The sequence below is a fragment of the Nerophis ophidion genome, linkage group LG05, assembly GCF_033978795.1.
Source record: "Nerophis ophidion isolate RoL-2023_Sa linkage group LG05, RoL_Noph_v1.0, whole genome shotgun sequence".
NCBI classification, from domain to species: Eukaryota; Metazoa; Chordata; class Actinopteri; order Syngnathiformes; family Syngnathidae; genus Nerophis; species Nerophis ophidion.
Window position 1 is genome coordinate 68,438,504 of NC_084615.1, and position 11,450 is coordinate 68,449,953.

Here is an 11,450-nt window from a genome sequence, read left to right on the forward strand (position 1 = left end):
TAACACAACATACACATAGTATCTTTTCTCTGTATTAGTTGTACTGTGTAAATAAATAAAAATTATAGTGTAAAACATTCCGACACTTAAAGAGTACTTTAAAATATTGACCTATTTCAGCTTCTATATCTGTACTTTGTGCTTGTTGGTATACTGTAAAGAGTCCTTAATACCTCTGGCATGTTCTTCTTCGCCTGCAAAAAGGGTAGTATGCCAAGATGCGTTTGATTGGTGAAACGGAGTCTCGCGAGTGCTTACGTTGGATTGGTGAAACAGAGTCATGTGACAATGCCAGCTGGAAGAAAGCAGAGCCAATAGCCAAATAAATACAACTTTGCAAGTGGTAATCAATAGACTATAATTAATTATGATATAAATAATGATTTGAATAAATGTAGCAAACACAATGAAACTCAATGTAACATACTTGTAAAAGTAGTTTCTTCTTCACAAAAATACTCAATGAAAGTAATAAGTATGTCACATTAAAGGGGTAACATTATGATTTTCTTTTCTACATTTTGTTCTACATGAAACATAATGATGGATCTTTGTAAAATGTGCGATTGTTTTTTTTTTCCGGACCAATTTGTAAGCCATATTTTTGCTCCTTTTGAAAACAAGTAATTTTGAGAGGCGGAGTTGTTAGATGCAAATACACTTCTTCTCGCCACGCCCCCTCATGCAGAGTCAGCATTTTCTCCCGCCCAGCAGAAATTTTTGGTAGTTTTTTTTAGCTTTCCTGTTTTTATTGTGCACTTTGGAGATCGGTGAACATCTGTTTTGAGGTGACTTTCACCACAACACAACATCCTAGATCAGGGGCAGGGAACCTATGGCTCTAGAACCAGATGTGGCTCTTTTGATGACTGCGTCTGGCTTTCGGATAAATCTGAGCTGACATTGCTTAACACGATAAGTAATGAATAATTCCACTTGTAATCACAGTGTTAAAAATAATGTTCAAAATATAAAACATTCTCATGCATTTTTAACCCATCCATCCGTTTTCTACCCCACCTGTTTAAGAAGTTGCGTTAATGGTAGGAAGTTATTTATTTACTATTGGTTAGTGCGGGGCTGCCCTCCTGGGGGTTCTTCAGACCACCAAGCACCAACATGAGAGCCTGTTTCAGGGTTACAATTTTGTTTTATTTTTCAACAAGTCTCTCAGTTGCTTTCCAGCAATTGTCTTTTTCTCTTTCGTCCTCGCTCGTGTGATTTGGCTCCAGCTCCAACCCCGTCCCTCCTCCTGACTGCTGCTTATAACCGAGCGGCAGGGGATTAGATAACAAGGCCCAGATGGGCCATCTACGCACCTGTCGCTGATTTCGAGGCTGATCGTGGCAACACCCCGCTTCGCTGCAGGCCCGCAGGCCACGCCCCCTCCACAGTTACCTTCAGAATAACAATGTTTTTACAAAAAATATTATATGGCTCTTACAGAAATACATTTTAAAATATTTGGCCTCTTGGCTCTCTCAGCCAAAAAGGTTTCTGACCCCTGTCCTAGATGAGCAGCTCGCCCTGTTTAGGTTTGAAGCCAAAATACATCCATCTTCACTCTTCTGTCTTTACACTGTTTCAAGTGCGTGTGTTGACTAACATGCAACGCACATCATGCTAATGATAAAAAAAAAAAAGTAATGTTAATTTTCAAAAGCAGTATAGTACAGTTTTTAATTCATTAGTACTGCGGTACTTCACTAGCACCGGTATGCCGTACAACTGTAGTACACACTGATGCAATTAAAAGTATTTAAAAAAAAAAATATCATTCCTTATCATGCCGAAGGACGGTTATGCTATTTTGTTACGGTAGAAGGCAAAGCTAGCTACACAACAACACAAGCTAACATTGCTATCATCCTTCACACATTCCTAACATACTGTTATTACTTACCGTTTCATTGTCTCCTCCATTGTCATAAATAGTAATCACAGAGCCCGCCATTTAAAAGTAGTTTATCTGAAAATCCATCTTTATACTGGCCCATGTTTCTGCATCAGGACTCTTCGAAGTGCATTGCACACTCAAAGAGAGACTTAATTCTGAGTTGAAGGCACATTGTCACAAATCATAAAAGTTAAAAGTAAGACATGTTTTTTACTTCAGATGAGGCTGCAAGTTTGTGTGGTGACTTCCATCCATCCATCCATCATCTTCCGCTTATCCGAGGTCGGGTCGCGGGGGCAGCAGCCTAAGCAGGGAAGCCCAGACTTCCCTATCTCCAGCCACTTCGTATAGCTCTTCCCGGGGGATCCCGAGGCGTTCCCAGGCCAGCCGGGAGACATAGTCTTTCCAACGTGTCCTGGGTCTTCCCCGTGGCCTCCTACCAGCTGGACGTGCCCTAAACACCTCCCTAGGGAGGCGTTCGGGTGGCATCCTGACCAGATGCCCGAACCACCTCATCTGGCTCCTCTCGATGTGGAGGAGCAGCGGCTTTACGTTGAGCTCCTCCCGGATGGCAGAGCTTCTCACCCTATCTCTGTGTGGTGACTTGTGCTGGTTAAAACAAACAAACAAACAAACAGAGCATTTTTTTTTATTGGGTTTCATCGTGGACATGATGTCATAGCACATCCAGTTTTACATACATTGAAATTGGCTGACTCACAGAAGGATGTTTGGGTAAATGTTCAACATATATGGATAATCTGCTAAGGTCACACTTGAACAAAACGTCACACTTGAACCACATTCCGAAAGGACTGTTTGGAGGAAGGCAAGATTGTTTTATAAATATCTCCACAATGCCTCCACGGTTTGAGTTCAAATTTTTGTGATTTAGGCAGATCCTAAATACAAGTACCATCAGGAAAAAATAAAAAAGTTGGTTTTGCATAATATGACCCCTTTAAAACTACTTTGACAAGTACAATGTATTCAAAAAGTTACTCAAAGGGTCTGTTTGCAACCGTTTCAGTAACACAAATGTGTAAATGTATCTTTTATTTTTTAGCAAATATGCAGTCGGATCAATGTGCAGGACACATTGCATCATAAAAATGACATAAACTGTCAAATACATTGTGCAAATCCCATTTTTTTTTATTTCCTCGGAACGCAAATGGCACCAATTCTGTTGAATGGCAATGACAGTTATTGATTTATTCATGAGTTCAAAGGTCAAATAAAGATCATTGTGTCAACCTACCACCAGTCAGATTTTACCTTCTTAAACTGTTCGAGTAAATAAAAACAAGGCTGGTGTGATAATAATGTGTATCTTTTTTTATGCAGGTGCACCATAGACCATTGCACATCTGGCTGCCAGTAAGACAGAGCACATTTGAGGTACGCATACGATGAGCGCGCACTTGCGTCGGAGGTTTGTGCTCTCACTTACGAGGGTGTGTGGTCGTTTCCCACAGTAATTATAGCTGGGGACTGTGTGTGTCTGTCTATGATCTGTGTGGTACCTGTCAGAGGGAAGCCGGCAGAGCACATGCTTTATACGCCTTGTAATTGCTGCTGCTAATTTACTGTGCACTGCTCTAATGAGTGGGGAGGGTGAGGGGCTGAGGTGCATAATGGATGTTAGAGCGATAGAGATACAAAGATAGATTTTATCGTATATAACGAGGGGGAGGAGGCGGGCGGGATATATGTGTGTTAAGCAAGCATGTTACACTTATTTCTATTGTTCTACTAAAGCCACAAAAAAAACTTTTTTCTTTCCATCCTCTTCCCCCTCACATGCCTCCTCCCCTCAGCCTGCGCATTAGACACGCTTTTTGTTATGTTGATTAATGATAAAAGCAAATCCATAAATAATGTAGATTATTTATTCCATTTATTCACATGCTAATTAGGGCTAGAAGCAGCCAGCTCACAGAGATATTATTTTGTTCATCTGTTCCAGTGCAGCTAGATATGTCAAGTGACTGAGGCACATATTAATGTCATTCACACTTTGAAGCTCCAATGGTATCTTGTGATGGGGACACGTCCACCCTTCATTTTCCTCTAATGAGGTTGTGATAGAGGCCAGTGGTTTTCTACACACACACACATTCATGCATATTGTGTTTTTTTATTTTTTTTATTTTTGGTGCAGCCTGTCTGCACACTCTCAGTGAATGCTGGATTGACAGGGTCGTATTTGATTGATGCACGGCGGTCCGTCCACATGTTCTACAGTTTCGTCATTTAATTATGTTTCCTAAGCATCATTAAGTACCATTATATTCTATCATATTCTAATGAGAGAGGTGGCCGGTCGCAGGACAAGCTAATTGATGATTAATGTTGTGTATCAGTGAAAGACAACGCAAGATTGCTCATTTAATGACACAACACTGTATTTAAGTGCTGAATATGTGAAAATGCAAACAAAAGAAATGGGACTGGCTAATCTCCATTTTTTCACATCTTCCTCACTTCCACGTGTGTGTGTGTGTGTGCGCACATGGACACACACCTCGCATTGCTTTGAATTGTGGACCACCTAGCCGCATTATGCACATTTACCGCGATAATGCAGCAAGACATAACTCAGCTGCTCCTCCAGATTATCTGCTAACGAAGTCAGTATTGATGCACTGCGTCACAGCTACGCGCGGTCACAAGAGTGTGCGCAAACACAGACACAAACATCTTCATGCGGTATTGACCTGCCGCGCGGCTGTAGGTGTTTCCATTTAAGGTCAGTCGATTGCTTTAAGTATGTAATGTTAGGAGGGGGGTCCGTAAACATGTCAAATTAGCAGTAATGAATGACCAGGCGCCAGCAGGGGGATATGTCAGGGTGTAGGCTCAGGACAATACATTAGCCTGAGTTATCCTAGCGTGGCCGGTTTCGAACACACGCAGCGGCCATGCAGACACAGCGCGTAAACCAATGGGACCCATTCAGCGGTCACACGTTCTGCTTTAAGAGGCCGTGTGCCTGATTGGTGGCTCGAAGACAAAACTTCACTCGAAAATGTAATGTCAGTGTGTGGGAGGTTGAGGGTGGAAAAACACTTAAAGACCAAAGTTAAAAAGATTAATCAGGATGATCGGAGGATAAAGGAGGAAAACAAGACCTCCTCCAAGGCTTACACATTTGTCTCATTCAAAATCAATGAGTGAGCAAGGGTCTTTAACACTAAGTGGAGGTAAAGTTTCTTCCAGACATATTGGAAGGGGGAGAATGTAATAAGATCTTAAAAAACACTTTGCACTTGAAGACAAACTAAGCTTGATGTGTATGTTCTCGTCTTTTCTATCAACAACAAAAAAGTTGTAGATGTACAGTGGGGCAAAAAATATTTAGTCAGCCATCGATTGTGCAAGTTCTCCCACTTAATAAGCGTAAGTACACTTTAACTGTGAGAGACAGAATGTGAAAAAAAAAAAATCCAGGAATTTGCATTGTAAGAATTTTAAAGAATTTATTTGTAAATAATGGTGGCAAATAATTATTTGGTCACTTCAAACAAGCTCTCACAGCCCTGTAACTTCTTCTTTAAGAAGCTCTTCTGTCCTGGCACTTGTTTGAACTCGTTATCCGTATAAAAGACACCTGTCCACAGCCTCAAACAGTCAGACTCCAAACTCCACTAGGGCCAAGACCAAAGAGCTGTCAAAGGACACCAGGAAAATAATTGTAGACCTGCACCAGACTGGGAAGAGTGAATCTACAATAGACAAGCAGCTTGGTGTGAAAAAATCAACTGTGGGAGCAATTATCAGAAAATGGAAGACATACAAGACCACTGATAATCACCCTCAATCTGGGGCTCCATGCAAGATCTCATCCCGTGGGGTCAAAATGATCATGAGAACGGTGAGCAAAAATCCCAGAACCACACGGGGGGACCTGGTGAATGAACTGCAGAGAGCTGTGACCAAAGTAACAAAGGTTACCATCAGTAACACACTACACCGACAGGGAATCAAATCCTGCAGTGCCAGACGTGCCCCCCTGCTTAAGCCATTGCATGTCCAGGCCCGTCTGAAGTTTGCCAGAGAGTACATGGATGATACAGCAGAGGATTGGGAGAATGTCATGTGGTCAGAGGAAACCAAAATATAACTTTTTGGTATAAACTCAACTCGTCGTGTTCAGAGGAAGAAGAATACTGAGTTGCATCCCAAGAACACCAAACCTACTGTGAAGCATGGGGGTGGAAACAACATGCTTTGGGGCTGTTTTTCTGCTAAGGTGACAGGACAATTGATCCGTGTTGAGGAAAGAATGAATGGGGCCATGTATCGTGAGATTTTGAGCCAAAACCTCCTTCCATTGAGTGAGAGCTTTTTTCACGTTCTGTCTCTCACAGTTGAAGTGTACCTATGATGAACATTACAGACCTCTGTCATCATTGTAAGTGGGAGAAATTGCACAATCGGTGGCTGACTAAATACTTTTTTGCCCCACTGTACATACATACATACATACATATATTTACAATCTGGCCCTTGGCAAACATTTGTTAACCCAATACGGCCTCCGAGTCAAAAAGTTTGGGGACACCTGGTCTAGACTTAGCACCGTCTATTGAATGTAACTATACTTGCAGTTGTTTGAAAAAAAAAAAAAAAAAACTGAATAAAAATGTCAAGGAGAAGGAAATGAAGGATGCAGCATGACCAGAAGTCTCATCTCTAATTTTTAGTGGCATTGAGGAAGCATACAGAGAGTAAACAATTTCTCCCGTCGCTCTTTCACAGGACAGACAAAGAGGAGCCAATTGTCCATTAATGCAGTGCTTTTCAACCTTTTCTGAGTCGAGGCACATTTTTTTCTTTGAAAAAATCTCAAGGCACACCACCAGCAGAAAACATTAAAAAAAATTAAACTCAGCAGCCGATATTGACACTAAAAAGCCGTTCTCGCAATTGTTTGATATAAATTCAAACCATAACAACATCACTATAGCTCGTCTCAAAGTAGGTGTACTGTCACGACCCGTCACATCACGACGTGACTTATTTTGAGTTTTTTGGTGTTTTCCCGTGTGTAGTGCTTTAGTTCTTGTCTTGCACTCCTATTTTGTTGTTGATTGTCATGTACGGATGTACTTTTTGGACGCCGTCTGCTCCTCGCGCTGTAAACTTTTGCTGTCGTCCAGCATTCTCTTTTTGTTTACTTTGCAGCAAGTTCAGTTATAGTTTCGTTTTGCATAGCCATCCCTAAGCTTCAATGCCTTTTGTTTATTTTTGGTTTACCTTTTTACCTGCACGCTGCCTCCAGCTGTCGTCTGCATATTGTGATCAAGACAAATCATGTTCCTGACGTCTACAAAGCAATTAGCTACCTGCTACCACCTACTGAAATGGAAGAGTATTACACAGTTACTCTGCCGAGTTCTTGACAGCACAGACAATAATTACTGGTTTGCAAGAAACATTTTTAACCCAATTAGGTGAAATTACCTAAATTCCCACAGCACGCCAAACAATGTCTCACGGCACACTGTTGTGCCACGGCACAGTGGTTGAAAAACACTGCGTTAATGCACCTGTAGAGTGTGATTGGTAGAGAATAAATACGCTGTTGTATGGGTGTGAGGAGAATACGGGTAAAGTTAGTGTATGAGTTGGAGATACACTATACTGATAAATACTTTTAACGTGTCAAGGTCAGAATAACATTAAATAAGAGCATCAGACTCTGTTTGCATCTGTCGGGACGCTGTCATGACCAGTTTCTCCGTCATGTCCAGGTGATTCTTTTGTTATTCTTCTTAGTTTAGTGTATATTTATGTTGCCAAATCCCCTAGTCCTCTTTAGTTTATGTTCTTGTTGCTAGGAGCGCGTGGGTGCACCTGTTTTTGTTGGTTGATTAGTGTCTCAACCTGCCACTGCCACTAATCACTCCCCTTTATATGTCAGTGACGTGCTGTCAGGGGAGGCAAGTGAGGCCTTGCCTCACCTGCCACCAGGTGGCTTAACCATGAGATGTTCCAAAACGAAGTAATAAAATAAGTTTTAATATTTCTCTTTTGGTTTATGCTTTCTATGTGATTTTAGTGTGGTTCCTGTATATTTTGAAAAATGTCATGGTCAAAATCGCGGAAATTCCATGTTTCCTGATCAAAACAATGCAGCAGATGAGAAGTGAGGCAGACACAGGCGGTGCCTCCACGGCTACACACAGTGTGTATTGGGCATGCGTGCGAGAGGGCGCATACTTGTTGCCACGTGGAAAAGGTAGGTCTTGTGGCAGCAATCATCTCTGCCTCAAGGTAGGGGGCGATATATTGTCAACTTGCAGTTCAATGGCTCAGCAGTACTCTGACTTGCCACACTGAGAAAAGTTGGAGCGTTCAAGCTAGCAGACACAGGTCTCTCCAGCGGCAGCCAGCATTTTTTACTTTTCTTTTTTTTTGGTAACTGTATTTATAAGTAAGCCAGCGATTGTGGGTGTTTTTTGTCAGATGCAAAAGTATTGTTTAATTTCTTGGAATGAAATTGAAATAAATGAATGTTGCTACCAATATGGAGGATTATATACTGTATCCAAGATTAAATACTTCTCTAAACTGGACTTTAAGACAAAATGAATGCGATAGTCATCATTGTCACCGACGTCCCACTGGGTCATTATTGTCACCGATGTCCCACTGGGTCATTATTGTCACCGATGTCCCACTGGGTGTGAGTTTTCCTTGCCCTTATGTGGGCCTACCGAGGATGTCGTGGTGGTTTGTGCAGCCCTTTGAGACACTAGTGATTTAGGGCTATATAAGTAAACATTGATTGATTGATTGATCATACAAAGTACGGTTTCATGGAGGATAGCAATTGCTGCTTCAGATACAAATATAAAAAGGTAATATACACTTACAATACTTGATTTATTTTATTAAAAGCAAATGGGACCAAAGAGTATTTAATAACAATTTTATCAAATAGTTTTTGGACCCATTTATCATATCATAATGTCATTATGATAACGTTTTTATGAAAGCAAATAACTGCCTTTTTTCCCCTGTAACTAATGTGCAACCTAAATCAACAATGCCTAGAGCTGCACATATGAATTTAAGTAAAAAAAAAAAGAAAAAAAAGTATGTATGCCTTACCTGGTGTTTAGTTTACCGCACGTCACTGTTATATGTCCATTTTACCCTGCCAGTCCTTGCAGGACTTTTGTTCTCTACATGCAACAGTTGTGTTTTCCTTTTTCGCCACACTTAAGACTTTCTTGCTGTTTGCCACCGGCAGCTGTAATGCTTAGTGCCAGCCCTGTTTACAGTAAGTCGTCATGTTTGCTGACGCTACAACCTTCTTTGTGATTTTGCACGAGCTAAGTTTGCCTCAATCTTTTCGTGTGTTACGAACGACACACTTTCCTTTTGTATTTTGCCTTGTTCTTGGAATGAAGACTTATTTTACATGCATGCTGCTTCTGCTGCTTCATGTCTATCTGCACAACCACAACCATCACAACCATATGACCCGAACGCAACAGACACTATATTAATAACAAACATGACAGGAACTTCCATGGCAGTAGTTGGCGTGGCCACAGGATGCAGAAACAGGAGACGGTGTGCAAATTAAAGTGCAAATGAGAACTTGTGTAGCTCGTGGGTTCACACAAACATCTGTAGAGGTAGCAACAAACCATAATGATCCAGACTTGTCTAGAAGAACAGGGCAGGCTTAAGAAGCAACTTGATTGGCAACCAGGGACAGGTGTGTCCTGATTGCCAATCAGAGATAGGTGAGAGAGGAAGCGCTCATGCCAGTGGTGAAGTACAGGAAAATAATTCAAACAGCAATGACAGTGCTACATATTTCTGTCCGTGACGGCATTGTAACGTTTTAAAAGATAATTGACATTATATAGGATTTTTCCAAGCCGATAGCTTACTGTTTCGCTTTTTTTTTAAGTAGATTTGACTGTAGTTCATGCACACTTGAAGGTAAGCAGGACTCAAACAAAGATGGATTTGACAAACTGTACCTGTATACAGTCCTAAGCATATACAACATCACTACTGAGGTAGCGCTAACATCTTTTTAGACCAGTTGATCTGCCGTTTCTTTTCTTTTTCTTCTCTGTCCCACTGGAGGGGGTCTGTCCCACTGAAGCCAGCACCTCATCCACATGGATGAGGTGCTGGCTGTCCTGAGTCGGGACCCAGGATGGACCGCTCGTCCAGAGCCGGGACCCAGGATGAAACGCTCGCCTGTGTATCGGCTGGGAGACTCTCTGCGCTGCTGATCCGCCTCCGCTTGGGGTGGTTTCCTGCTGGCTCCACTGTCGACGGGACTCTCTCTGCTGTGTTGGATCCACTTTGGACTGGACTCTCACGATTGTGTTGGCTCCACTATGGATTGAACTTTCACAGTATCATGTTAGACCCGCTCGACATCCATTGCTTTCCTCCTCTCCAAGGTTTCTGATAGTCATCATTGTCACCGACGTCCCACTGGGTGTGAGTCCCACTGGGTGTGAGTTTTCCTTGCCCTTATGTGGGCTCTACCGAGGATTTCGTTGTGGTTTGTGTTGTGGTTTGGGCAGCCCTTAGAGACACTAGTGATTTATGGCTATATAAATAATCATTGATTGATTGATTGATTGATTGACATTCATAAGTTAATATTGAAGCTTATGTCCTGATTTCCATCTATTTGTGCGCGCAGGAGTCTGGTGTTTACGTCGTATTTTGCTAGCAAACATACAGCCGGGAAAATAGCGCTGGCTCAGGATTAAAAACCGTGATGCCAGGTTGTCTACTAGCCGAAGGGGTCCAGTGTCTTCAGCAATGATGGGAGGCGGGTCTTCTGCATTTTTTATATCGCAGCTGTGATTCGGCTGTATCTTTTAATCTCTCGGCTGCTCGAAGTGGTGTCTTGCTGTTGGGAGAAGTAGTCAAAAAGTGGCGGTGGGACAGCCAACAGCTTTTCTTTGCGGCTGGCTATGGGAAGCTGCAAGAGGTTTTCGTGGCATGGATGCTGGTGGGGTTTCGGATTGGCTAGTGTGGTTTGATATGTCAAAGCCGGTGTTTGTTCTTCCTCACGGAGTAGTTGCCGGCCTTTTGTTGCGGCTGGCATGTAGGATGTCTTCCCCTGAAAGAGTAAAGACGTCCTGCATGACCGACTCTTGTTTTTTACACCGTGAAGTGTAACTCACCGAAGGGTCAAATTACGTCTTTCTACATTCATCCATCCATTTCCTACCACTTATTCCCTTTGGGTTCACGTGGGGCGCTGTTGCCTATCTCAGCTACAATCGGGCAGAAGGCGGGTACACACTGGACAAGTCGCCACCTCACCGCAGGGCCTTTTCTACGTTCATTATATTTATAAATGTTTAACTTAGACATTATGGTTCTATTTAAAGACTAATTACCACAAAATGGCATAAAGTCACCACACTGTTTATGAACCTGTGCTTCTTAAAATTGAAATGTGGTGAGGCATACAAATAAAACAAATAGCTCACCTCTTCTTTGTTTTTGTCCATGTTGCTCTCATAGGGATGGAAGTTGGAGAACTGATTAA

At 42.1% G+C, this 11,450-nt stretch overlaps 1 long non-coding RNA gene across 2 annotated transcripts in view; it reads left to right on the plus strand.

The window, feature by feature from the left end:
• Positions 1-11,450, plus strand: part of LOC133552405 (uncharacterized) — a 58,903-nt gene that overhangs the window by 17,962 nt on the left and 29,491 nt on the right. For both annotated transcript variants that reach the window (XR_009806705.1, XR_009806706.1), the window contains exon 3: positions 3,245-3,298. This is a non-coding gene — a long non-coding RNA (uncharacterized LOC133552405). The remainder of the gene's footprint in view (positions 1-3,244; positions 3,299-11,450) is intronic.